This window comes from Sapajus apella, unplaced genomic scaffold (genome assembly GCF_009761245.1).
Source record: "Sapajus apella isolate SASKATOON/1434 unplaced genomic scaffold, GSC_monkey_1.0 scaffold1, whole genome shotgun sequence".
NCBI classification, from domain to species: Eukaryota; Metazoa; Chordata; class Mammalia; order Primates; family Cebidae; genus Sapajus; species Sapajus apella.
Window position 1 is genome coordinate 78,480,855 of NW_022436941.1, and position 27,875 is coordinate 78,508,729.

Below are 27,875 nucleotides of genomic sequence, written 5' to 3' on the forward strand. Positions count from 1 at the left end.
CTTTTTGATGTGCTGTTGCAATCGGCTTGTCAGTATTTTATTGAAGATTTTTGCATCTATGTTCATCATGGATATTGGCCTGAAGTTTTCTTTTCTTGTTGAGTCTCTGCCGGGTTTTGGAATCAGGATGATGTTGGTGTCATAAAATGATTTGGGAAGAATTCCCTCTTTTTGTATTGTTTGGAATAGTTTCAGAAGAAATGGTACCAGCTCCTCTTTGTATGTCTGGTAGAATTCAGCTGTGAACCCATCTGGACCTGGGCTTTTTTTGGGTGGTAAGCTCTTAATTGCTGCCTCAACTTCAGACCTTGTTATGGGTCTGTTCAGGGTTTCGGCTTCTTCCTGGTTTAGGCTTGGCAGTAGGCAAGTGTCCAGGAATTTATCCATTTCTTCCAGGTTTATTAGTTTGTGTGCATAGAGTTGTTTGTAATAATCTCTGATGATGGTTTGAATTTCTGTGGAATCTGTGGTGATATCCCCTTTATTGTTTTTTATTGCATCAATTTGGTTATTCTCTCTTTTCTTTTTTATTAATCTGGCTAGTGGTCTGTCTATTTTGTTGATCTTTTCAAAAAACCAGCTCCTGGATTTATTGATTTTTTGAAGGGTTTTTTGTGTCTCTATCTCCTTCAGTTCTGCTCTGATCTTAGCTATTTCTTGTCTTCTGCTAGACTTTGAGTTTTTTTGATCTTGCTCCTCTAGCTCTTTCAGTTTTGACGATAGGGTGTCAATTTTTGATCTCTCCTTGCTTCTCATGTGGGCACTTATTGCTATATATTTTCCTCTAGAGACTGCTTTAAATGTGTCCCAGAGATGCTGGTATGTTGTGTCTTCATTCTCGTTGGTTTCAAAGAACATCTTTATTTCTGCCTTCATTTCATTGTTTATCCAGTCAACATTCAAGAGCAAGTTGTTCAGTTTCCATGAAGCTGTGCGGTTCTGAGTTAGTTTTTGAATTCTGAGTTCTAACTTGATTGCACTGTGGTCTGAGAGACTGTTCGTTAGGATTTCCGTTCTTTTGCATTTGCTGAGGAGTGATTTACTCCCAATTATGTGGTCAATTTTAGAGTAGGTGTGATGTGGTGCTGAGAAGAATGTATATTCTGTGGATTTTGGGTGGAGAGTTCTGTAAATGTCTATTAGGTTTGCTTGGTCCAGGTCTGAGTTCAAGTCCTGGATATCCTTGTTAATTTTCTGTCTGGTTGATCTGTCTAATGTTGACAATGGGGTGTTAAAGTCTCCCACTATTATTGTGTGGGAGTCTAAGTCTCTTTGTAAGTCATTAAGAACTTGCCTTATGTATCTGGGTGCTCCTGTATTGGGTGCATATATGTTTAGGATCGTTAGCTCTTCTTGTTGCATTGATCCTTTTACCATTATGTAATGTCCGCCTTTGTCTCTTATGATCTTTGTTGCTTTAAAGTCTAATTTATCAGAGATGAGAATTGCAACTCCTGCTTTTTTTTGCTCTCCATTTGCTTGGTAAATCTTCCTCCATCCCTTTATTTTGAGCCTTTGTGTATCCTTGCATGTGAGATGGGTTTCCTGGATACAGCACACCGATGGGTTTTGTCTTTTTATCCAATTTGCCAGTCTGTGTCTTTTGATTGGGGCATTTAGTCCATTTACATTTAGGGTTAATATTGTTATGTGTGAATTTGATACTGCCATTTTGGTGCTAGCTGGCTGTTTTGCCCTTTAGTTGAGCTGGTACTTGTTGTTCCTTTATAAGTGTAGAGCCTCTTTCAGGAGCTCTTGTAGAGCTGGCCTGGTGGTGACGAAATCTCTTAGTACTTGCATGTTCCCAAAGGATTTTATTTTTCCTTCACTTATGAAGCTTAGTTTGGCTGGATAGGAGATTCTGGGTTGAAAGTTCTTTTCTTTAAGGATGTTGAATATTGGCCCCCATTCTCTTCTGGCTTGTAGGGTTTCTGCTGAGAGATCTGCTGTGAGTCTGATGGGCTTCCCTTTATGGGTAACCCGACCTTTCTCTCTGGCTGCCCTTAGTATTTTCTCCTTCATTTCAACCCTGGTGAATCTGACGATTATGTGCCTTGGGGTTGCTCTTCTTGACGAATATCTTTGTGGTGTTCTCTGTATTTCCTGGACTTGAATGTTTGCCTGCCTTGCTAGGTTGGGGAAGTTTTCCTGGATAATATCCTGAAGAGTATTTTCCAGCTTGGATTCATTCTCTTCGTCGCATTCGGGTACGCCTATCAAACGTAGATTAGGTCTTTTCACATAGTCCCACATTTCTTGGAGACTTTGTTCATTCCTTTTTACCCTTTTTTCTCCAGTCTTGCCTTCCCGTTTTATTTCATTGAGTTGATCTTCGACCTCTGATATCCTTTCTTCTGCTTGGTCCATTCGGCTGTTGATACTTGTGCATGCTTCACGAAGTTCTCGTGTTGCGTTTTTCAGCTCCATCAATTCACTTATATTCCTTTCTATTTTGTCCATTCTTGTTAGCATTTCGTCAAATCTTTTTTCAAGGTTCTTAGTTTCTTGGCATTTGGTTAGAACATGTTGTTTAAGTTCACAGAAGTTTCTTATTACCCACCTTCTGAATTCTGATTCTGTCATTTCATCACACTCGTTCTCCATCCAACCTTGTTCCCTTGCTGGCGAGGAGTTGTGATCCCTTTTAGGAGGAGAGGTGTTCTGGTTTCGGGTGTTTTCATCCTTTTTGCGCCGGTTTCTTCCCATCCTTAAGGATTTATCCACCTGTCGACTTTGTAGTTGCTGGCTTTCAGATTGGGTCTCAAATCTTTCAGATTGATGTTCTGTTTGTTGATGATGAGGTTATTTCTGTTTCTTGGTTTTCCTTCTGACAGTCTGGCCCCTCTGCTGTAGGTCTGCTGAGGTTCACTCCAGGCCCTGCTTGCCTGGGGTTCACCTGCAGCAGCTGTTGAACAGCAAGGGTTGTTACCAGTTTTCTTCTTCTGCTATCTTTGTCCCAGAAGGATACCCGCCTAGTGTCAATCTGATCTCTCCTTTATGAGGTGTCTTTTTGGATATATAGGGGTCAGGGAGCTGCTTGAGGAGACGGTCTTTTCTTTATAGGAGCTCAAATGGTGAGTTGCGAGCTTTGTTGTTGTTCATTCAGAGCTGCTGGGCAGGTACTTTTAGGTCTGCTGCAGGAGAACTCATAAACTGCTTTTTGTTCCCTGGTGCTCTGTCCCAGGGATTTAGGGCTTTATTTATGAGTTTCCGATATGCTGCCGCCTTCTTTTTTTTTTTTTTCCTTCAGACCTGCGCAGCCCAGCAAAGAGGCAGCCTAGTCACTGTCGGCCTATAGCAGCTTTGCTGAGCTGCTGTGGGCTCCGCCCCGCTGCCGAGTGAGCTTCCCTGCAGTCCTGTTTATATGGGTGTAGTTAGAACTGCTTTGGCGATGGTGGCCCGCCTCTGTTGGGGCGGAGTCTCTGCTGTGGCGGGTTGCCTTGGCAACGGCGGGCTCCCTGGTAATGGCGGACGCCCCTCCCACACAGAGCTGGACCGTCCCGGGTTCAGCTGCGCTGGCTGTGAAACTCTCAATCCAGAGTTTCTGGTTGCTGTTCTTTTGTGGGGGTGGGGCCAGCCGAGCCTGATCGCCTGGCTCCCTGCCTCAGAGCCTTTTTTTTAAGTTGGTGTTCCAGTCGCCTGTTGAAGAGGCGCCGGGGTCTGTTTGTTTTCCCCTGCGGTCACTCACTGGGACGGCTTAAACTGCGGCACTGAGGTTTGTGGCGCTTTTTTTTTTTTCTTTTTTGGCCCTGGAATCTACTGTCTTGGTTCTCTGCTCAGTCCCCTTTTTGAACCAGTGTATGGGCGACTTCCCGTGGCTCCAATCGCCAGCCTAAAGGGCACCCGGACCGGTGTATTTTGTACGGAGAACCGTGGCTCCGGGGCGCCGACAAAGCAGCCGCGCGGGGCAAAGCAGCGGCGCTGGCCGGCACAGCCGCGCTGGCCGCAACCCCCGCGCTGGCGACCGTGGAGCACCTCTTCCCGGGAATTTCCTAGTCTGTGGGCAATAAAAACGCGGCGTCCACTCACCCTCTGCACTTTCACTGGGAGCAGCAATCCTGAGCTGTTCCTAAACGGCCATCTTGGATCTCCCCCGCTTTTGTTAAACTAACTGAAAATAATCATTTTAACATTTACAAAGAAAAATATTAAGTGGCATTTAGTGACATGATCATATGAGTACAGGCTGTGACTATAAGATAATGAGACAACTTACTCTGTGGCCAGTGGAAATTAAATTTATGTTTATGATTACTAACAACAGGGACTGTTTTATTCAACTGTCTTTACACAATACAGAATTATTGTAAAATTTCTAGGAAATGCATATTCCACTTAAACTGTGGGGAAGTGCACATATAAAAATTACTGTGTGAACATTGGCATCCCATTTAAGAAATCCCCAGTTGCCCACTTGGTGCTCAAATCACTTGATTTCATTGGCACTTTTTCTGGGGCCAGAGATTTAGGAATAGAAAACGGATTCTACACATGGAATACACTGAAGTCTTGAGGAGCTGTGATGTTTCCTGTAACTCGGCCCTGAAACCCCCTGCCCCAGGCTAGGCTATCCCTACCTTTCCTGTTTTCTCTCTCTGGATAGGTGGTACCATCCTTTTAGTCACCCTGAACTCTCCCTTAGACTCTCTACCTAATCATTCCCTGGTCTTTTCACTTCTGCCTTCTTAACATTTTGAAGATATCCTCTAAAATTTCAAGTCTCACCATCTCTGCCCCTGAACTTTCAGTCTTGAAGCATCCTAACAACCCTTCCCCACCAGGGCATGTTCCACCTGACAAGCAGGGTGATCACTCTGAAATGCCAATCTGATCAGTCGTTCCCCTACTTTGAATCTTCAATAGCTTCCTAGCACCTATTCCTGTAAACCATTCCAACATATCACCTTGGCAAAGGAAACCCTTTTCTTACCTGGCTCCTGCTCATCCCTCCAGACTCATCTTTTGACACTTCCCCCTCAGATCTCTGCAGCCCCCTTCCTGCAGACATGCATGGAGTTTCAGTCTTGCCAAACCCTTTGCAGCTTCTTGAGTGGGTCTTGCTCTCTGCACTATCTCTTTCTGTCTAGAGACTCCTTTACCTCCCCCCATCTGGTGAACTTCTACCCTTTAAGTCTTAACTCTTCAGTAGATGTCATTTTTCAGGATGCCCTCTCTGTTCCCAGTTTGGAACTTGGGCTTCCCTGTTGCCCTGGTGTTCTGTGTATTCCTCTGCTATAGCCCTCATCTCATTGAATTGTAATCATGTCTTCACTAGTGTTTCATTTATAGCATGATAGATTTTTGGATTGTCAGTGACCCCAACAAACTCCTCAGGACCTAGCCCTGTGACTGGAACACCACAGGCATTTAATAATAGTTGACAAATAAGTAAGTATGTGTAATGAAAAATCTATCTGCCTGGGCATTAGAAAATATAAAATTGGCCAGACGTGGTGGTTCATGCCTGTAATCCCAACACTTTGGGAGGCCGAGGCAGATGGATCACAAGGTCAGGAGTTCAAGACCAGCCTGGCCAACATGGTGAAACCCCATCTCTACTAAAAATACAAAACTTAGCTGGGCATGGTGGCACATGCCTATAGTGCCAGCTACTTGGGAAGCTGAGTTAGAAGAATTGCTTGAACCTGGGAGGTGGAGGTTGCAGTGATCCGAGATCACACCACTGCACTCCAGCCTGGGCAACAGAGCAAGACTCTGTCTCCAGAAAAAGAAAAAGAAAGAAAATATAAAAATCTCTATTCTGCCACTTTCTGTAATGTCTGTGTGTCAGTCAGAAATGCTTTTGGCTGTAAGAAAACCCCTTTGACAGTCTCTTAAAACAAATAAGGAAGTCTAAAAGGAGTCAGATGCTGGCCTTGGTTCAGTACAATGTTAGAGGCAGCATCTCGATGCTTTTCTAGTGGTCACAAAATAGCTACTGTAGCTCCTACCCTCACATCTACTTTCAGTTCAAGAAGAATGAGAGACAGCAACAGCCACCCTGTTCCTTCATCAAGAAAGCAAAGGTATCTCAGAAGTCCTGACCATCCTTCGTTTACTTCTCATGGGCTAGAATTATGTCAGTGGCCACGCCAAGTGCAAGAGAAACTAAAGAAATTAGATTTTAGTATTCCCACACTCTACGTTGAAAATGAGTTAGAGACAACAATTTGGGGAATAGGTGTGGGATTCATCAGCCAGCAGGGTTTGCTACGCCTTGGGACAAAACATTTTACCTCTCTTACTCTTTGGTTCTTTCACTGAGTGAAGAATTAGACTAAGTGATCTTTCTTCAAGAATAAATTTTCTCTCATCTATCATTCCCATATAGCCTTCTTTCTGAAATGGAATTACCTTCTACACTGGATAGTTACTTCAAGTTTTTCCCTGAATACTTCACATTTAGATAAATCACTGTCTACTAAAAAGACCGTCCTTTTCAAGAGCTCTGTTGTCATACTGTTCTCCTGAACAAGAACTGAACAGTACATGCCCAGATTCCCTGCCTCTGACCTTACCAGTCTCTCTCCTGTGTGGTGATGTCTCAAATTGTTTAGGACAATTATCGTGGCTTCTCTAAATCTCCTCTTTTTCAGGCTCAAATGCACTTTGCTTCAGTAGTTTTTCAGATAAGCCTCTTCTGTCCCCTCACCACCCTGGTTGGCCAACACCAGACGCACTCTCTTCATTTACTTATGATTCATTTAACAGATAATTACGAGTTCCTGCCATGTGTCAGCACTGCTCTAGAAACTGGTTATATGGTGAGAAACAAGGCAAGGGAGGCCCCTCCTCTCATGAGGCTTATAGAGGAGTAAAGGAATCAGGTGATAAGCATTACACACATGTGCGCACACACACACACACAGAGAGGATCATTTCAGAGAGTGATTAGTGCCAAGGTGAAAATGACAAATGGAGATAGAAGAGTGACAAGGGGTATGCGTGTGTTTGGAGGAGGGTGGTGGGAATGCACATGTGAAGGTGGAAGACAAGCCTTCAGATCTGATGATCAGGGAAGTTTCTCTAAGACCTGAATGGGGAGAATTAGCTAGCATGGAAGAGGAAGAGGTTTTGAAGCAGGAGGACTTGTAAGTGAAAGGCCCTGGGTAGAATGAGCTAGGCCTGAGCTAGGTACCAAAAGATGCTCGGGGGGGAAGTGCTGGGAGATGGCCTTGATAATGCACATGGGGAGCCCACCCCACAAGCTCATGTCGGACAGGACAATAACTCAGATCCTATTTTAAATGACAGCATTTCAACACCCATCTTAAAATGTGTCTGGACAAAACTTAACACTTAGTTACACATAGAGTCTGACTGTTCTAAATTGGACTGTCTGTTACACATAGAGTCTGACTGTTATAAATTGGAACAGTCCAATTTATAACCTCTCCTTGTAATGGGCACAATATTTCTATGGATGCAGGCTACAGTTATATGACTTTCGTGGAAGCCATGCTATCCCCACAGTCCCACCGTGATTTCCTATGTGCTCTTTGACGCACGCTGCTCACATGCATGAATATTACTTGCACAAAGAGCGAGAGTCGGTGGATGTGATGCCAGGAGCTATTAGAATGATTCACATTACACTTCCACGATATGAAAAATAATGTTCAGTCAAAAGCAACACTGTATCATATCATCGAGCAACTGGGAAAAGCCTAAATTACATATTTGAAGTTCAGTCACTGATTGAAATTAGATAATCTGGATGGTCCTGAAAATGTCTTTTTTGAGAGCATTCCTCCAAAAGCAAAATTGAATGATAAGGGAAAAAATGAAGTATAACAAAAACGACAGCAAAAAACTAAGACAACAACAACAAAAAAAAATCTGAGTAACATCAACCAGGCAGGAGGTGGCAGACAGAAGTCCAACTGTTGATAGTTAACGTGGGATGAGACAATGAAATGTTGGTTTTCTCTCTCTCAGAGCCCCTAATTGCATTTCCTCCAGCAGCCGCAGGCCTGAGGTTTTCCCCAGGACTGTGGAAGTCAGACATCAGAGCTGAGAACTCCAATGACCACCAGCCTGCATTTTAATGCTGGGCCGGGAGCCTCGATGCTCTTCAAGACAGCCTCATGAGCTCCATCTTCCGCTGGCTCAATGTTCACCCTGTGTGCTTTGCCTGCTCTTCAGCCATTCAGGCAACAGGGATCTTGAGGGCTCTCCTTTCCCATATGGTGCTGAGTTTTGATTCATCCTTTTCCTCTTCTCTATCAGCAGGTATTCTAGAAAGACAGTTTTATGATGACATTCACAGCTAGCATTAAAACCAGATAAAAATAAAACAGGATGTCAATAAAGAACTAATGATGTGTGTCTGTGTAAATGTATTATAATAATAAAAAGAATAGACATCTGTTTGCAAAGGTACCATTTAAGTCCCTGGGGCTTTAAATGAAACTGCTTTATAAATGCACCAACATATGTGACTGTTTGCCTACGTCTTTCATCCATGAAAATTGCCCTGTAGACAGTTGGCTTTGAGGTGAAAAGCACTCTATAGGCACTAAATAGTATGCTAGAACACCTCTAAGTGCTAATCTAGCTACCTTCATGACGGAAGTTTCAGGAGAACAATTTAAGGGTCATGGAAAAAAAGAGTTAAACAAGTTGGTAGTCTGACATTTTCTAAAAACTAGATTTAAAAACCAGGAGAAAGTGGAGAAAGGAATCAAAACAAGCCTGGTAGGATGGACATAGGCACCCCTTCTTGGAGGTGTGAAAATGCTCGGAATAATTTAGGCAAGACTGGCAATTATCAGTGATGACCTTGGTTTAGGGGTAATTACAGCATGGTGGAAACACTCCTGGGCTGGAGGTGGGAAATCCCTTATGACCCACCCCTACATGGACCTGAAAGATATTTGGCAGGTCTCTTACCCTCTTTGACACTTCTTTCTTCTTTGTTAAGTAAGAAGCTGGTACTGATCCAGGGTAATCTGAACTGTGATCTGCATGATTTTAGGGTTCTGCTTAGTGCCACATGGAGGTGGGGATGCCTTGGGGGAAGGTGAAGGAGGTACAGTAAGCAGGTGGGGCTCTGCACTGTCTTGACTCTCCTTCTGCCAGGATCATCAGAATAACTCCACTTTTATGTCTTTACACACTGAGTGTGTGTAAGATCCTAGTTTTTTCTGAAGTGTCAACCAATACTTGATTATGAAATGATAGCATTATTCCAGCATTCTAAGTGTGTAAATTATAAACAACCATCTTTAATAGTCAATAAATTGTCATCATTACTGAGCAGTGTAACACCAAGTAATACAATTAATGAAATCCTTGAAAGTAGAAACTCTCAGTGAGCCATGCATACAACTGATAAGCTGTGCATAATTTATAGAAGAATGAGTTCATTTTGCTAATTATCTGTACTTTTCAAAATATTGATGAACTTTCATGTTTAAGGAGCTATGGTGTTTTACTTATTCTTGCCACAACTGCATGGAAACTCTGGAATCTGTTAGTATGTCTTTGGGCACAAAAATAGTATTTTTTTTTGAACTGTTCAAAGATTAGTTTTGTAGACGTTTAGGGAAAATCTCATAATTAATGTTAAACGGTTGTCTCTATGTTGATTTAAAGCACATAATACGTGCTTCACATCCTGCCAAGTGCTGAGGGAGATTCATTCATGATTTTAGCACATGTTTCTGGGCATCAGTCACGTGATAAAACACGCTCCCAGCACTTGGCTTCATCAAGGAACAAAACAGACAATGTACATTCCTGCCCTAGTGGGGCATATATTCTAGATGACAGCTTGAACACCTACACATATATGACCTAGCTCTTTCTTGCAAGGAGAGTACAGTTGGGGAAATGTCAACACCTAAAACAGTTAAAGGCAAAATAACTGCTGTGGACACTAAATGCTACATAGCAGTTCCAGAGGAGGGAGAGAGTTAGACCTGGCTAGACCTTGGACTAGGGATGGGATTAGATAGACAGTTCCTGGCTTGGTGCCTGGTATGTAGTGGTTGCTCCATAAATATGTGTTGAATAAATGAAAACCCAGGATTGACTGGATAGACAGTTCACACATTTACATAATTGGAATGTAATTTGGGGAAGGAGGCTGAAGCCTGGGTGAAGAAAGCCTTGAAGGAGAAATGGATAACTGTAAATGGTAAGGGTCTTGAAGCTGGGGAAAGATGGGGAGGAAGTGAGGTATAACATGGAGAAGCAAAAGTGTGAATATTTTCCAAGATGGCTTGATGCTATGATAGATGAATCTTTGAGACAGAATGTAGGGGGAAGATAGATGAAAGAACCAAGGAGTCTCTGAGAGTGAGAAAAAGTAAAGAAAAACCAGGATGTATGATGAGAATGTTACTATGGAGCGATTTAGTGTGGATGTGACTTCTCTTCCCCACATTAACACAAACACTTAGCAAAACATTTCTGTCTCTCTGTTTCTTGTGCTCTTCTGTTCTTCCTCCCTCTACCTCTTTCTCCTCTTGCTCTCTCTCTAGGTATCTACTAGATAGATAGATAGATAGATGGATGAATGAATCTTAGAAGTGGTAAAACTGTGACAAAGTAATGAGTATAGCTTCAAAATGGCTGCAGGACAAGGTAAGAAGCTGAGCTCAGCCTTAAAACCAATCCCTGTTTACACTCTGCCTATTTATATGTTTATAATATACTCTGACTCCCCATCAACATATTTACATTCTTGGTAGAAGAGATTATTTCTGATATCTCTTTGCATTTTTTTCTTGGCACCAAGAACCACTGTTTTATAATTATAGCTTCTGTTTTTTACTCCAAAGAAATACATATTTGTTGAAGAAAAATTAGAGATACAGGTAGGAAAATAATAATATCAGAAAAGAGGCCATCATTTAAAACATGATTACATGAATAATAAATACTGTGCTAAGTATTGTAATGATGCTGATGCTATGGTAATTATGATAATTATGATACTGATGGTGAAAATAGTGATGATGATGATGATGACAGCAATGATGAAACTTGCCTCCCACTGATTATATGTAAGGCATTGTTCTAAGCCTTTGTGTAAATTAATAGATGTAGTCTTTACAACAACCTCAAGAGATGTTATTCTTCCTCCTTTTTATTTATTTTATCATATTTTATAGATGAGGTATCTGAAACAGAGCGATAAGCAACTTGGCCTGGGTCACACAGCACAAAATGGTAGAGGTAGGAAATGACCCAGGCAGTCAGGCTCCAGATTTTTAGGCACTACTAAATTACAATTATAATACAACTCCGTAGAAGCCCGCTTTCCAGTTATGGAATAGTTTCTAGAATAAGTCACTCACACAGATTTCGAGGCCAGAATTATCTACTCTGAGCAGAAGCTCCTAACCTTGGCCATAAACTGATCCCACCAGATAATTATACTTGGCCTTTTTGTACGTGATAAGCAACTTGCCTCTGTGGGCACCTGCCCTGATAAAGGCAATCACCCTGCTCCATGCCCTGTTTCAAGTACATTTATTATTATTTATGATTACTTATTAATATAAATGTATTATTATTTTTGTATTATCTGACTTTTTGAGTGGTGTATGTGTATGCAGGTGTGTATGATCATAAAATACAAGATGAAAGAACTATAAGAAAGTAACTTTGAAAATAATTAGTCATGACTGCACCATGGACCCTGTGACAAGGCATGTTCACATATACTGTTTCCTCTCATGATAGTAACAGCCCAGCAAGGCAACTGTCATCAGGGCTGTCATGTATTCAAGTGCTGTTTGTGCACTGAATGAAGGCATTTGGCTGAGGGATGATAGGGCAGAAATCCAGGCTTCACTCCTCCTGATGATCTATGAACCCAAGGAGATGAGTCTCCCTGGAGGGAAAGGCTTTTCCAACATGCACAAAGTTCCACATAAGCTAGAGTTGTCCTGGGAATTATTATCTTCATTTTGTAAATAAGGAAATTAAAGATCAGAAAGATTAAGTCATTTCTCAAGAATATATAACCAGAAAATAACAGTTCAAGGACTCCAACCTAGGCTAATATGGCTCCCACTTCCTTTGCCTAAAACCACCACTATGTCTTTCAACTAATTTGCATTGCTCTATTCACTGGTACAAATTTGTCCCATTTAAAATTCAAGGGCCATCTGATTGTGTATTATATTTTTAGATCCTTTCCTAAAAGCAGGTTTTAATGGGGAGGAAGAAAGTAGCAACTGGAAGAGAGTTTTGAGATGGTAGATGGTAAAATGTGCAAACAAATTCCCAAAAATTCTGGGGACACAGACTTCACGGCCTTTAGAATAATTCAAAGGAGAACCCTTCAAATATGAAGCTTCAACTGAAATTTCAAAGTGGTCTATTTACCTAATAGGCTATTCATTAATTACAAGCTATTAATGACTATTAACCTATGAAATTGTATTTACAGTTTAGAAATGTATTTGATTTTCACAAGCCTTACTGGGGAACAATGCTCAGTCAACACTTTTTTTTGCCTAAAGAGTATGATCAAAGAACATGAAGCATAGCAAATTAATATTTAGCCTATGAGTTTTGAGTTTACAAAGGATAATTATTCACAGGTTAGTGAATTCATTTTCCTCTCTACTCCACACAGCCGCTGGATTCCATTTACAACTTTGCACAATCAGATATAAAATTAAAATCATTCCATTTTAAATGGTTCCCTATACAATTATCTCATTTTAAATCTTTTTTTTTTTTTAGTAGTACATTTTATTTATTTATTTTAGTTTTCAATTTTTTTTTCTTTCTTTTATTATTATACTTTAAGTTCTGGGGTACATGTGCAGAACGCGCAGGTTTGTTACATAGGCATACACATGCCATGGTGGTGGTTTGCTGCATCAATCACCCCGTCATCTACCTTAGGTATTTCTCCTAATGCTATCCCTCCCCTATCCCCCCACCCCCTGCTATCCCTCCCCTATGCCCCCACCCCCTGCTATCCCTACCACATCCCCCCACCCCCTGCTATTCCTCCCCTAGCCCCCCACATCCCAGGCCTCAGTATGTGATGTTCTCCTCCCTGTGTCTGTGTGTTCTCATTGTTCAACATCCACTTATGAGTGAGAACATATGGTGTTTGGTTTTCTGTTCTTGTGTCAGTTTGTTGAGAATGATGGTTTCTAGGTTCATCCATGTCCCCGCAAAGGGCATGAACTCATCCTTTTTTATGGCTGCATAGTATTCTGTGGTGTATATGTGCCACATTTTCTTTGTCCAGTATCTCATTGATGGGCATTTGGGTTGGTTTCAAGTCTTTGCTATTGTAAACAGTGCTGCAATAAACATATGTGTGTGCATGTGTCTTTATAAAAGAATGATTTATAATCCTTTGGGTATATACCCAGTAATGGGACTGCTGGGTCAAATGGTATTTCTCCTAACAATCTCCAAAAATCTAGAAATCCTCATTTTAAATCTTTTTGCTGATATGGTTATTCTGATGCAACTGTGATCATTATTTTATGTATGTAAAAATGTCAATACTGTCTAGCTGATAATATTATCTAACAGTATGTAGCAAAGCATGTTCCCTTCCTACAGTGCCTTGTTCTCTTGATGGGTAAGATGGGAAGTGGGAGTGGGGGGAGCATGGCATTAGCTGTGGACAATAAAGCAAAGTACAATAGGTGTTCAATAAAGTCGTCATTTTTGGTATTTATGGTGTAGTTTTCTTGTTCCTTTGGTTCCTTTTGCAGTGGGTGGATTTGCTTAGACAGAGAGAAGTGGCAGAGGGAGACTGCATTTGTATTTAGTTATTTCAGAGAAATGCAACTTAGTATTATAAGCCTTTAATTCTGTAGGGCAGCCTCCACATAATTTTGATGTTGAACTTTGTCATAAAAAACTATTGATTTTTTTTCTTCCAATTATAAATATTTCCTGGTTTCTTGTCAGTTAAGAACTGACATAATGTTATTTCAGGCCTGCTTACTTAGAGCTCTGTTGTGTGTTTCTCTTGACCAAAATTATTGCCTTAGCATATCAACTGAACACACAAGAGAAAAATCAAGTTATCTATATTTATATATGCAATTTTGAATACTTATATGTGATGCTTGAGCATAGTCGTTTTTGTAATCCTGTGAGTGATTTTTGCAGCGGACCACATCTGACCCCCTCTCCCACACCCCTTTCACACTGCCTGCAACACACCACGCATACCACACACGTCACCACCACCACCACCACTGCCCTGACCGACCAATGGAATCTGAGCCAACTATAAATCTCAAACTTGTTGATATTGGATAATGCCTGGAGGAGAAACACTGCTGCTGTTCAGTAATTCCATAAGGAATTTCTTGTTTAAAATCAGTAAACCCAATGGCTTCTCAGAAAGTTCTTTCTGAATTTTCTTATTTGAAATTTGAAACTTATTTGAAATTGACTTAACTGACATCACCTGTTCCTCTCTGGATCTCCAAGTGATTACTGTTGACACTTTCAAATCTCGCCTCAGGGCTGGGGGACTGAATAACAGTCTGCCTTTTCCTCCATTGTCATTTCCAAATTTTTCTTCCCTCTCCTTGTTGGGGGCTGGTGCTAAGTTGACTCCCATTTCTCCTTCCTTGTGCTGTCATTCACTGCCTTTCCAGAATTTCCTGCATCAGGTCAGGGACTCTTTCCAACTTAATTCATTCCATATGTCAACACATTCATCACCGAAGCCACGTGGTTTCCTGAACCCTTCATAGGAATTGTCTTCTCTGCACCACAGATGCCAGCACACTCTGGCCCTTGCCATCTGTCCATAAGATGCAGCACCAGTCTGCTTCCAAAATCCCTAGTTCAGACAGCCTGCTTTCCAGTTGCCACATCCTGTTTGCTTCCCAATTTAACTATGTCACTGCCACTGATACTTCTACTTATCAGATCTTTACTGACCTCTTCATTTCCCCCATCCCTCCATCTCATCCTTACATTTTATCTGGCCCCCATCTCTCCTTCAACTGAATGGACCCATTTTCATCTGTTTTTCCATGTTGGGATTCTAGTTGGATTTCCTTGAAATTAAGGCTTTTTCTAATATGAATACTCAGCCTGTCTCTCTCACTTTAAAAGTGAAGAAATACTTTAGGCACCCAGAGAAGTGAGATGATATTTGTCCAATGTTAGTTAGTGGTGGAAGTCCCTTGATAGCCAATCCATATTTCATTCACAGTAATAGAAAATACCAAACTTTAAAAATGAGATTAGAAGTCACCTTTACATAAATGTTTAGGCTTTTGATATCTCAGGCCTATTTTGTAATACTCTAATTTTAGAAATCATTGCTACAGTGTTGCAAATCTACTGACTTACAGATATATATCTTACCTACATTGTCTAAATATATTCTGTAGAAGCAATGGGAATTCACGATTATTAAAAGAGTGGCCATTGCTGGTTTAGGCAGCATATAAACTTTGCTGTTGACATCTTGATGTGCTTTTGATTCTTGGAGCCTGGTGTCATAAAATAGCTTTCTAAAAAAGAGCATTTTAATCATGACTCATTTTCCAATTTCTCCCTTTCATGAACCCAACATCTTCCTAAGAAATCCACTCTGTACCTGAGTTTCCACATGGAACTGTGGAAATGATGTTAGTGAACAAGAGGACTGGCAGAATCAAACAAAAGTAATCCTCACCAAGGCACTAAACCAGGTTCCTATGAGGCTATGCAAGTACAGGAGTTTATATTTGAGCAAAAGCCACAAATGGCCAGAGAGGACCTCAGGCTTTGTGCTTGAACTTCCTAATGTCATTTGATTTTTCAATCCCACACTTTTCCTTGCCAGACCAATGGTTTTCAAAGCAGTAAAATTTCAGAATAGATAGGCTACCATCACTCTTTGGGCCACCCCTGTGTTTACTTAAGTTAAAATTCAGGTAGATGCATCTTTCTGAATGAATGGCTGCCATTCTGGTAGGCCCACATTTCTGTTTGTCATTCATCTCTGGCTTGTCTCTTAGTGCCCTTTCCAGTGCTGATTTAGGTTGCTGAGTCAAAGGCTTCCTAGTCAAAGCTCTTTTTATCTGATATATTTTGCAGTTTGCTGTGCTGTGTCAACTCTACTGGGATCATATTTTCTTGAGACTAACTACTAGGAACCTGTGCTTTCTCCCTGTACTGCATTTTGCAAGTGCTTCTTAAGATTTCACTTTCATTTTAAGGCGGTAGATAGCTCAGAGAATGTGAAACAGTAACTAAAACAGATCCAAGAGCTTTAGAATCAAAGATGAGTTCAACTTCTGTCTGAAACCCAGAATGTAACCAAAGTTAAGCTATATAACCTCACTAAGGGTCAGTTTTCCCATCTTAAAAAGAGGATTGTAATGTTTAGGAGTCTACCATTACATTAGGTTGGTGCAGTGATTACAGGAGATAGTGCATGTAAAACTCCTGCCATGGAACCTGATGCATTTTTTGAAATCTTTACTACAAACTACCATTGTTGTTGCTATTGTTACTAAAAATAAGCCATTCTTTCAAAGAATCTTGTCTTTAGCCACCAAGCCTGGAAGGCAGTGATATTATTCATATTTGTCCAGTTTTTTTTTTTTATAATAATTTATGACCTCTGTGGCAGTAAGTTTGGCCTCATCTTGACCATTGTATCTGTACCTACTAACTTTTCAATTTTACTGGTCCTGTGAGCTTTCCTCCCATAAGCCACAAAGCACTGTTTTTCCATTCTAGTGTTTTCTTGGCAGGAAATAGTAATTTCTAAATAATATGCCTCCTCTAAACCAATCTCTTAAAAAATAGACTGTTTTTGTTTCCAACCTTTTCTCGTTCCATTTCAGAAGCTATTCTTTTTCCTTCTTTAAGCAATTTATAAAACCTTTTGCTTTTAATATGCTGAGGCTTCTAGTCAAACCATTACTGTCCCAAAAGAAAAGCCCTTTTAGCACATTTACAGCTTCTTGCTCTCTATGCCCTAACTAAATTGTGCTTCAGGGGTGGTTTCCTAACCATTAAAATGATAGGTGAACACAATTTTATTTTGAAGGATTACTAAGATATTTTTTAAATGTCTATAGTTAGAAAATAAAAACTATTTAACTGAAACCTGAACCCGTTAAAATAACAATTCTCATGGCCTCTGTTTTGCAATACTTTCCTATTTATAAAATGAGAATGTGCATTTTAACTTTTTGAGTTACATATTTGATGTTTTTCAATTTTCTATATGTTTTTTGTCTCTCTGTCAGTGGGGAATATTCTAATTTGTTAGGACCCCAAGCAGCAGCTGGCTGTTAATGAAATGTACAGAAAGGTATTCGGTAAAGGCTACCTGAAGGTAATGATAATGACAATGACAAAGATACCTGATTCAAAGTAATCTTTACTGTTAATCCTCCCTTAATGTCTCCTACTAATACTGCAGACATTGCTTTCTTGGATGATGATTGAAAGATTAGTTTGGAATGAATGAATTTATTTTTCCATGGTTGATTCATAGGTTTTGTTGTTTTTTTTTTTAGAAATTACTAATTTTTAAAATTAAACCTTCCTTTTCAGCCTTTCATCTTGAGTTTTATGTTTCTATAGGTTACATTTAAAAATAATGTAGACATTAGAAAAGACTCAAGAGATATTAATTCTCATATCTTTAATAGTAGAGTGAGGTAGCTAACAAACGAGGTGCTGAAACACTAGCAAGGGAGCCTGTCTCTCCTCTGGTCCTTTTGTTGCCCAATCACAGGTGAAAAGATGCTATCTGTCAGTTTTTCATTAAACTCAAATACAGCAAGGCCTGTCAGTTCTCTATTATGCACTTCTTGCCAATATGAGCACATCCCATATTGATGCTTCTATTAAGGCTTGCTGTACTTGTAAACAGTGTACTTGTCTGGTAGCTAAACAGGGACGAGCATGCAATAACAGTGACACTGAGCATTTCAGTTATATGTCTTCATACCTTAGGATTTTAAGAGGAAGCAATGATAAAGGAGAATTTTTAAAAAATTAAAAACAGACACTACCTTTCCAGGGTATTTTAAAGAAAGAAGGTGAATTCCAATTGCATATGCATCCGTTAGGTATGTGTGATGCCAGGTTTATCCATGGCCTTTTTTGCCCTGCTGCTTTTTAAGCAATAAGGGAAATGCAAATAACAAATAACAATCTACTTAAATAGACTAGTAGAAAATTGAGCAATAAGGGATCATTGTATAATTAGATTCGAATAGTGATTTTGTAAAGGGCTTTAAATTGCCTTAACATAGGCACTGACAAAATGTTTGTAGGTCTAACTAATGATTTTTTATTCTTTTTCAATGGAATGTGTGTCAGAATGAGGCCATTAGTTTTTGTGGTTAACCAGAACCTCAAGATTTCTTGCAATGAGAGTTGCTTTTCTTTGTGGGATCGCTGACAAACTGGAAGATAGTGCTGCTGAAATGTGGGAAAAACAGCTGTGATATAACAGGAGCTGCCAGCCCCCCACACAGCTGGCTGCAGAGATAATTAATTGTGAAGAGAGTAAGGAAGTAATTCATATAATTGTGTAAATGTTAAGTTATTTACATAATTGGGTATATATACAAATGGATTTCTTCCCTAAGTTATATTTTTAATACAGAAAAATCTAATCTACCAGCAGTTGACTATTAAGGAATCGATTTTTAAATAAAACAAAAAAGATACCTATTCTAACGTGTGCTATTTTTCAAAAAAAGTGTTTTCCTGTGACTGTTTCCTGCTTCCGTTGATATGTGTGTGTGTGTGTGTGTGTGTGTGTGTCTGTGTGTTTGTGTGTATTGATAGGTATATCATGTCTTTCTGGGACTATGTGCTTACTCTCTTGCTACAATTACTTTTGAGTTATTCCATGAACAGCACAAGTAAATCTCTCTAGATACTCTTTATCTCAGGAGTGACAAATATGTGTTAAAAATGACTTCTGGCTGGGCACGGTGGCTCACACCTGTAATCCTGGCACTTTGTGAGGCCGAGGCGGGCGGATCACCAGAGGTCGGGAGTTCGAGACCAGCCTGACCAACATGGAGAAACCCCATCTCTACTAAAAATACAAAATTAGCTGGGCATGGTGGCTGGCACCTGCCTGTAATCCCAGCTACTCAGGAGGCTGAGACAGGAGAATTGCTTGAACTCTGGAGGCTAAGGATGCAGTGAGCTGAGATCGTGCCATTGCACTCCAGCTGGGGCAACAAGAGCAAAAGTCCATAAAAAAAAAAAAAAAAAAAAAAAAAAAAGAATGACTTCTATTACCCTGCATTATACATTTATACATTTATTTTTTTCAGTACTTTTTACCTCTGATTTGAGAATTGGCCTAGGAATCATTCCTAAAGAAGTGCTCCAGACAGCAGCCATGAATGAATCAGAACTGGCCCTTGGAAGGAGGCCTACCTGCCAGTCGTCTAATGGACATACTTACTTTTACCTCACAGTGTTACTCAGTGCTCTATCTACTAGGGCTCATGGAATGCAACATTCATGCTGTTTTTTTCCCATGAATGTTGTTTTGTTCCCCCATTTGTATATAACAGGATGTAGGATGGGGTCAGGCCAATATTTTTTGGCTCTTAAACGGACTCTTGCTGAGGTTTGCCAATACCTTCTGGTCTGCAGCTCTCCCAGCTTCGTAAGCAGTGACAGGAGTTCTGAGTCAGCCCCAAATTAAAGAACCATGTATAGAAAAATGCCCTGCCGCAGACTCTCAGGATAAGTCTTAAAGTGCATCCCCAAACTCTTGAGGTATAGATACTGCCTGGAAATAAGGGTCTGCCTTCTCTGGGTCATTACTTTGGAACATTTAATAAACCATTACCAAAAAGAATATATATATAAATATATATTACCCTCACACTTCTTTTTAGTCATCTTTAGTTTTGCTTACAGTCTGATTACCCCCTTACTCCCAAATCCTTAGCTCCTTACAAAAAAGAAAAATATACTTCCTATAATATATATCTGGAAGTTTTAATTTTAGATTTATAGTTTCACATTTCCAAGCCAGTATTTTTCTAGTTCAATTTTGCTCTATTTCTAGATCTTTTCTCTCTCTCTTTTCTCTTAGGTTTTGAAATTGCTTTAGATCTTTAAAAAGCCATTCACCAGCTTTTTTTTTAACTTGGCCTCAAATCATTTTTGCTAAGTATTTTATTCGAGCCATCTTTTTTCTTTTTTCCATTTGTTTTGTTACTTTCCACTCCACCAACCCTTTGCTATCAGGCAAGCATTTATGTTTTCTATTAAGTCTATAGTTTCTCCTAATCTCTATAACCAATTATGTGAAAGTAATAAGTTAACAAATACAATATGACCTCAGTTAACTGTCCTGATATAAGTGGAAATGGCACAGATAATTCCAAGGGCTGATTTGTTATTTTAATGTGTTTTTCATATGTACATTTTAATTGGAGCTTTTGTGGTATTATTTTTCAGCCACACTATTTCAAAGACAACAATGGAGGGCATTTTGTGGAGATCAGATTCTGGTTGAGCTGTTTGGACACAGAGCTGCCCGTCCTTTCTCTAATGCTCCTCCCGAGCACCCAGCATCTTCTCTCAGACTGAGACCTGAACTAGCCCTTTCCTGAACGAATTCTTCTGTCCCTGGTCTTCTCTTTCTAAATTATATTTTCTTGATGAGTATTTTCTGTTTCTAAATTAGCGTCCTCCTGCTGGGCAGTAAAATTGAGTGAGGATTAGACACAATTGTGAAATGTGTAAACAGACATTGAATGGCTTAATTAATCAGCAAGATGCTGTGCAGTTGAACTTGAAAGTAAAACATATGCATAATAATCCTGAAGATGGTTGAAGATTAATTTTAGTGTCTTGTGATCAGATAAAGATACATGCCAACGATGCAACAATGTTTAACACTTCCAGGCTACTGCAACAGAATAGTTCTTTAGGGTCCTGAACTCATTCTTGCTTTCCGTAAACCTAGTTGACTGCATTAAGGGATTCTGGCTCACAGGCTACCTCTGCTTGTTGACTCCTGCCTTATCCTTTTCACAGGATCACTGTCTAGCTTCAATTAATTAAGTCAGGCTAATATTTAACTAGTCTTAAGTACTATTTCTTACCTTCCTTTCTTTTTATCTCGTGTTCACTGGGCCTATCTTGGCATAAAAATGACCACAAGGCAATCAAAACTTTTTATCTGATCATAAGTTCAAAGTTCAAATCCGATATTTTTACCTTAAATCTGGATCAAAAATTAACCATATCCCAAAAGTTTTGGCTTGGGCAACAGTCTAGATGTTTTTATGTATTTCCTTTGACTCAACTCTCTCAATCCTCTCTCATGATACTTGTGACATTCCTGTAGACCATTCCTGCTCAATGGTAACTGTTCATAGTGTCATGTCAGAAACAGCTCTTAGTATCCTATTAGTCAGATTATTTGAATAATTCTTTATTGTATATTCCCATTCGGCACTGATTTGATAGATTTCCTTATGTGGATATTTTCCCTTTTTCTATTAAAAAAGGCAGTCTTTTCTGACTATTTTCTGTTTTCCCAGCCTCTACTCCCTTGCCTGGAATTGATTGCTGTTAAGAGCTATATAGGTTTACAGAAACTGACCTTTATAATTCCCAAAACATTTGGCTTTTGTGTGAAATTACAAAAATTGAAATAGCCTCTTTGGTACTTGGTACTTATTCAAAATGTTCTCAATTTTCCAACGCTGATGATAGTTCTGACTTTGCAGATTAGTAAGAACATGAATGAGATTAATTTTGCATAAATGTTTTTCATGTATACAACTTGGAGCTCTTCAGAAGAAAGCAATACAAATCTCATACGTACAATCTTTGCGTAACTAACTTCTACTGTAAATTTTGGTAAAGTAAAAATAAAATTTGTATAGTGTAGAAATTAAGAGCTGATGATTCACTTTAAATTCATGTATTTATTTAAATTATTACTCTAGTTCTTGGCTAGGGATATAGAGGTGAACAAAGGCCCAAACTTGAAGGAGTGAGTATTACACTGGAGAAAGAAGCTTACAAAATATTAGTAGCCCCATGTTTCTTATTCTCTTTCTTTTAAATTTGTAACAGAGAAACACAAATTCTTTCCACCTGGACTCACTCCTTTCTATGAGGAATCAATTGACTTAATTGGCAAGTGGCAAGAATTTGACATCTCTTGGTTCAAGCCTTCCAATGAGGTAAAGGTGTGCTTAGAAGCCATGTGCACAGGGGATCTTGTTCTCTCATTTCTTACTCCCATCACCAGCTTTCCTTAATGGACTGGATGAGTGAGAGGGAAGCCTCAATTAATTGCAGAGCAATTGAGTACGTGTCCTTCATGAGCAGTTTCCTCCCAGCTGCTGACTCTCAGGACCAAGACAAGGGGAATGACTAGAAAACCTGATCCTAGGCTGGGTGCAGTGGCTCACGCCTGTAATCCCAACACTCTGGGAGGCCAAAGTGGGTGGATCATGAGATTCAAGACCAGCCTAGCCAAGATGGTGAAACCCCCAATCTTTACTAAAAATACAAAAAGTAGCCGGGTATGGTGGCAGGCGCCTATAATCCCAGGTACTCAGGAGGCTGAAGCAGAGAACTACTTGAACCTGGGAGGTGGAGGTTGCAGTGAGCCAAGCTCCTGCCACTGCACTCCAGACTGGGCAACAGAGTAAGACTGCACTCCCCAACCGCTAAAAAAAGAAAGCAAGCCTGATCCTGGCTGCAGGTCTCTGCCCTGATACAGTGCTTATTAAAGTATCAATTATAGTTCAAGTTGTTCAGCTCACAAGACACAATAAGCTTTAGCCTAATACTACATTTTTATAGCTTTATGGAAGGATCCAGGACAACAGACCCAGCAGGTGAAGCATCTTCATGTCATCAGAGAGCCAGAACCCACCCAAGTACACAGCTTCCACTACTTCCTCATAGAGTATGTGTGGACACCACGGACAAGAACTAAACACACGGGGGTCACTTTACCACAGAGACACTGTCCTCCATTCCCAAGTAGCCTTTTAAAACTGTTCTGGTTGAGAAGCCCAGGCCTCTGTGCTACCCTGGAGCTCCCCACCCATGTGCAGTGCCACCAGCAACAAGGCAGACACGGCATGCTGTGTTCATCTTAATTCTGTAGCTTCTAAACTAAGACAGCTATGAGAAAGAAACCCTGAGGTGATTCTTTAGGGCAGTCCTGGGTTAGCTCAGACCTAATGCTAACCCTTTGCTTACAATGTCCAATCCAGATTTTTCAACAAGAAAGATATTTTGATTTTTATTGCATGCTTTTATATATTTAGCATGTTCTCTTCAATGAATCACATGTGAAAGGCTCTGCGGAGTCAGCTACACTCCTTTCCCTCTGAGGTAAGGACAGTTGAGATACATTCATTGCACCCAATTGACAGAGACCATTAGACATCAGAGTTTTTCCATCTTACCAATCAGGTAAATTAATTGTGTCTTCCCATGAAGAGGTTTAAAGTGATGCTCTAGTGCTATCACCAACCCGAGTGGTATCAGGAGTCTCCTTTCAGAAACTAGACAAATAGGACACCTCTATTTTAAGAAAACAGGTATAATGCTATAATATATCACTGTACACAGAGCGGTGGGACCCCATGTGAAGGTGTGTCCAAGTGTGCCTGGAGGAGGCCTGCTTCTCATTGTAGTGAGATTCTGAGCTGGGATGGGAAGGCTCTAGTGAGGTGAGCAGGGAAAGGGCATTGCATGTAAAGGCTCAGTAGGTGCCAAAGGGCAGAGGGCAACATCCAGGAGATTGTGAGGGATACAAAAGACTGGGATCTTTCCCCCAAATTCATGCTTACATTATTAAATCAGTACTTGTCCTCACCAAAGTTAATTGATTTATTTAGATTTTTGAAAGCCTTTGAAATTGTATATAAAAGTACATACTGTATCTTTACTTAAGGATTCCATTGTGATCTCAAAATTCTTTGAACTATTCTCTTATCCAACAAATATTTATTAAATGGCCACTGTGTGTCAGGCACTAGTCTTTCTATAAACATAAGGAATGCTGCAAGGAACAAGACTGGAAGGGTCCCTGCTCACATGGAGGTTACATTCTAGAGCTTCACTGTCCAGTACAGTAACCACCAGCATGTATCATCATGGAGCACTTGAAACATGGCCAGTCCCAGTGGAGATGTACTAGAAGAGCGACGTTCACATTGGATTTCAAAGACTTTATATCAAAGAGAAAAATATGAAATATCTCATTAATAAAAATTTTAATATTGGTTACACATCAAAATGATACTTGTTGATTGTATTAGGTGAAATAAAATATACAACTAAAATGTCTTTTGTTCCTTTTACCTGTGGCCGCTGGAAAATGTACAGTCACACAGGTGGTTTGCATTTCTACTGGACAGTGCTGCTCTTGAAAGAAGAGTCAAAAAATAAATGAGTTGACAAATAAATGAACAAGATGTTTTCCCATAGTGAGAACTGCTATAAAGACAGTAAAACTGGGTGATGCAATGGAGAGTGGCAGAGACTACGTGAAATCAACCAGCCAAAGAAAGTTTTTCTGAAATGCAGTTTTGCTGACATGAGGATGATAGGCAGCAGCCAGCCAGGTGAATTTCTGTGGGAAGAGCAGCTTTCTAGATAGAGAAACAGCAAAGGTCCCAAAGAATGGCTTGTCATCTTAAGGAAAAAAAAAAAAAAAAAGGAAGGGTTAACTAGTAATGAGTCTGAGGGAGAGTGATGAGAGGAATCAGAAAAGTAGGCAGGGCTTGAGGAACTTGCAGACTTGGAGGTGAGTTGGGATGTATTTGAAGTGCAGCTAGAAACTACGGAAGAGTTCCTAGCAGAATGACAAGAACTGATTTACATTTTTAGAAAAGCCTCTCTGTTTCATGAGGTAGGATCAGAAAAACGTGTAAAGAACTGTTCTAGTGTTGAATCACAGACAGGGGTTCCAGAGGCTGCTTAAGGCTTTCCAGTGGAGCCTCTGGAAGAAGGGAGAGGCTGCCAAGCTGGTCAGCTCCTCTTTTGGCTAAAGCTTTGCTGGGCAAGCTCTGTCCTTCTCTCCATGCTTGCCTTCTGCAGGCACTTGGAGATAAACTAAAAGCATCATTGTTAATGTTGTTTTTCAAAGAATGGGAAAAAAGAAAGCATTATAAGCAGGAAATCATGAAATGTGGGGGAAATTGCTTTATTGGCCCTTGGCTGGAGTCTACAAATTGGAGAATTATACAGGAAGGCATTAAACAGGGGCATAAGTGAGACATGAGTTTGCTTTTATTAGCCTTAGCTGAGAGATAAAACTCTTTTTGAAAGTTCCAAGAACCCGTAGGACCGTGAGTTGAGAAGAGAGACACAGCACAAAGCAGTACAAATCTGCCGAAGCTTCAGATAATCCTGAAAAGAGTAGAAGACACTGCAGCTCTATAACTAGAGAAAATCAAGCCTGCTTTGTTAAAAACACTGATTTGGAAGGACGGCTGTCCATTCTGTAAACCAGGGCACAACTCTTTTAGGTGACAAGACCATTAGGAAAAATGGCAATTAGATGAGCCAGAATTTCAGCAGCCAGTCTCTAGCAGAGGAAAGTGTTTTCCATCCCCATTAGCGGCCACTTTGGGGGACCCTGATGACAGTATGAGACAGCCTTTGTTCAAGACAGTTGCTGGACTGTTATACTTGAAGCTGCCAAGCAGTCAATTGACAGTCATTTATCAGGGGCTACATTGTTTCAGGCCGTGTATAAAGCTGTATTGGACAGGTATACAGAGTGGCTTCCACTCACAGATAGGTAGCTGTGGTTTCAGCAGTCCTTGTAAAACATCTTATTTGGGAGAAGAGTCTTCAAATTAGGGTGATAACAGATCTATTTAGTAGCAGCATTTTAAACATCACACTTGAACAAATATTGAATATGCCAAAGCTCAGCATTTCATTCATAGTCTACTCTTTCCCTCTCTACTCACTTTTTTTTAACAGCTAAGATATTACTTTGGTTTAAAAAAGGGGAGGTTGCATAAAATATAAATAAAATGAAATAAAACAAATTCTCATCAAACATCATTACCCCCAATACAAAGTGAGATCAATCTACCTGCCTACCCCACTGTGAAAAGTAGATAGAAAACAAAATAAGAAAATATATTACGATAGTTCTACTCATGCAAGGTCATAAAAGTATGTTTGTTTCAATAAAGAGAACTGTCTGCATTTACTTGGATGTTCATAAAACCGTGTTTCCCTGTCTCTAATTCTTTGAGTATAAAGTTTAATTATATATGCCATTTCTAATAATATATAAATAACAAAAAGAAAGTAAAACCCATATTATGTCATATATAAATAGACCTATATTTCCTCAGTGCCAGATTAAATAAAACAAACAGCAGCCTGTCATTCCAAACACATGCACACACAAATCATTATATACAGTTTCTGGGGTACACTTAAAATTTATTTATAAAGATTTGGAATAAAGAAATATGCAAAGACAGGGCAAATCCAAACCAAAACAATTCAGAAGTAACAATATTAAAATTAGACAAGGGGAAATGTAAAGTTTAAACACCAAAAAAGGTAAAACCAGTGGTGTGAGGGTGTTGGCTGGTACCAGTTTGTAAGAGGATATTAACATTTCTTCCTAACTCCACGTTCAGTGACATCATATTGAAATCGGCCACAGTGTGATTATTTACATGGCGGAAACTGGAAATGATACAAATCAGGGCTTTCTTCCTCCCCTCCTCTAGAGCCAATTGCTAACCATTTACTAGCACACCATGGGATAGAATTGATGAAGTTAAAACTATTCAGAACGCACATGTGCTCAACAATATAGCAACTAAAACTATAAGACAAAAACTGTTAGAAATGTAAAAAAAAAAAAAACAACTTTATTTAAAACACATGATTATACCGGCATATTTTAGTTCATTTCTTCAGAATTGCACTCATCCAGAAACTATTAAGTAACAATATAAATAAATTAGATGTAATTCATGAACTTAGTAAACAAAAGAGTATTTCTTTATTCAATGTAAGTGTGTAAGTAGATGTCTCCACTTTAAAAGTGAGATATTTTAAATAAATAAGTAAGCCATTATTGATTCAAAATTGAGTTACCTTTTTTGGCATCTCTGACTTAGCCACTAATCTTATAATCTTCCTTTTAAAATTTGTTTGTTTGTCAAAGACCAATTTTCTTTTTTCTTTTTCTTTTTTTTTTTTTTTTTTAGACAGAGTCTCACTCTGTCACCCAGGCTGGAATGTAGTGGTGCAAGCAATGCTCACTGCAACCTCTGCCTCCTGGGTTCAAGCGATTCTCCTGCCTCAGCCTCCTGAGTAGCTAGGATTACAGGTGTGTGCCACCACACCCGGGTAATTTTTGTATGTTTAGTAAGAGACAGAGTTTCACCATGTTGGCCAGGCTGGTCTTGAACTCCTGATTTCAAGTGATCCTCCTGACTTGCCCTCCCAAACTGCTGGGATTACAGGTGTGAGCCATCACACCTGGCCCTAATTTCACTTATTAATACTGCCCTTGCTATGAGAGTCAATATAAGAGAATGAAAGCTTAGATGTTCTTGGCATATTTTATAAACTCCTATAAACCCTAACCAGGATATGAGTAGTTATCTCTCAGTGAGACCTTAAACACAAACTTAGTATTTTAATGTTAATATCTGAATCAGATACATATATTTTGGGTGTGGAGCAGTACTATGTCAAAAGGAAGAAGGCCATAGAATGATTTTTCTTCTTTTTCTTTTTTTTTTTTTTTTTTTTTTTTTGCAAAACAACTGCAATATCCCATTAAGACTTTTCCTGCATGTTCTTGTCAAAGGAAGGAAAGCATTTTCCACTGATTCCCCTGGTTGTTAGCTAGTCCCATGACTGCTCTTCAGGAAAAACAAGAGACCCATCTGAATGTG

General features: G+C 39.7%; 1 protein-coding gene across 5 annotated transcripts in view; it reads left to right on the forward strand.

Moving 5' to 3' along the window:
• The window catches only part of PDE4D (phosphodiesterase 4D), a 1,549,195-nt gene that overhangs the window by 663,513 nt on the left and 857,807 nt on the right, over window positions 1-27,875 (forward strand). The gene's annotated exons all lie outside the window — the stretch shown is intronic.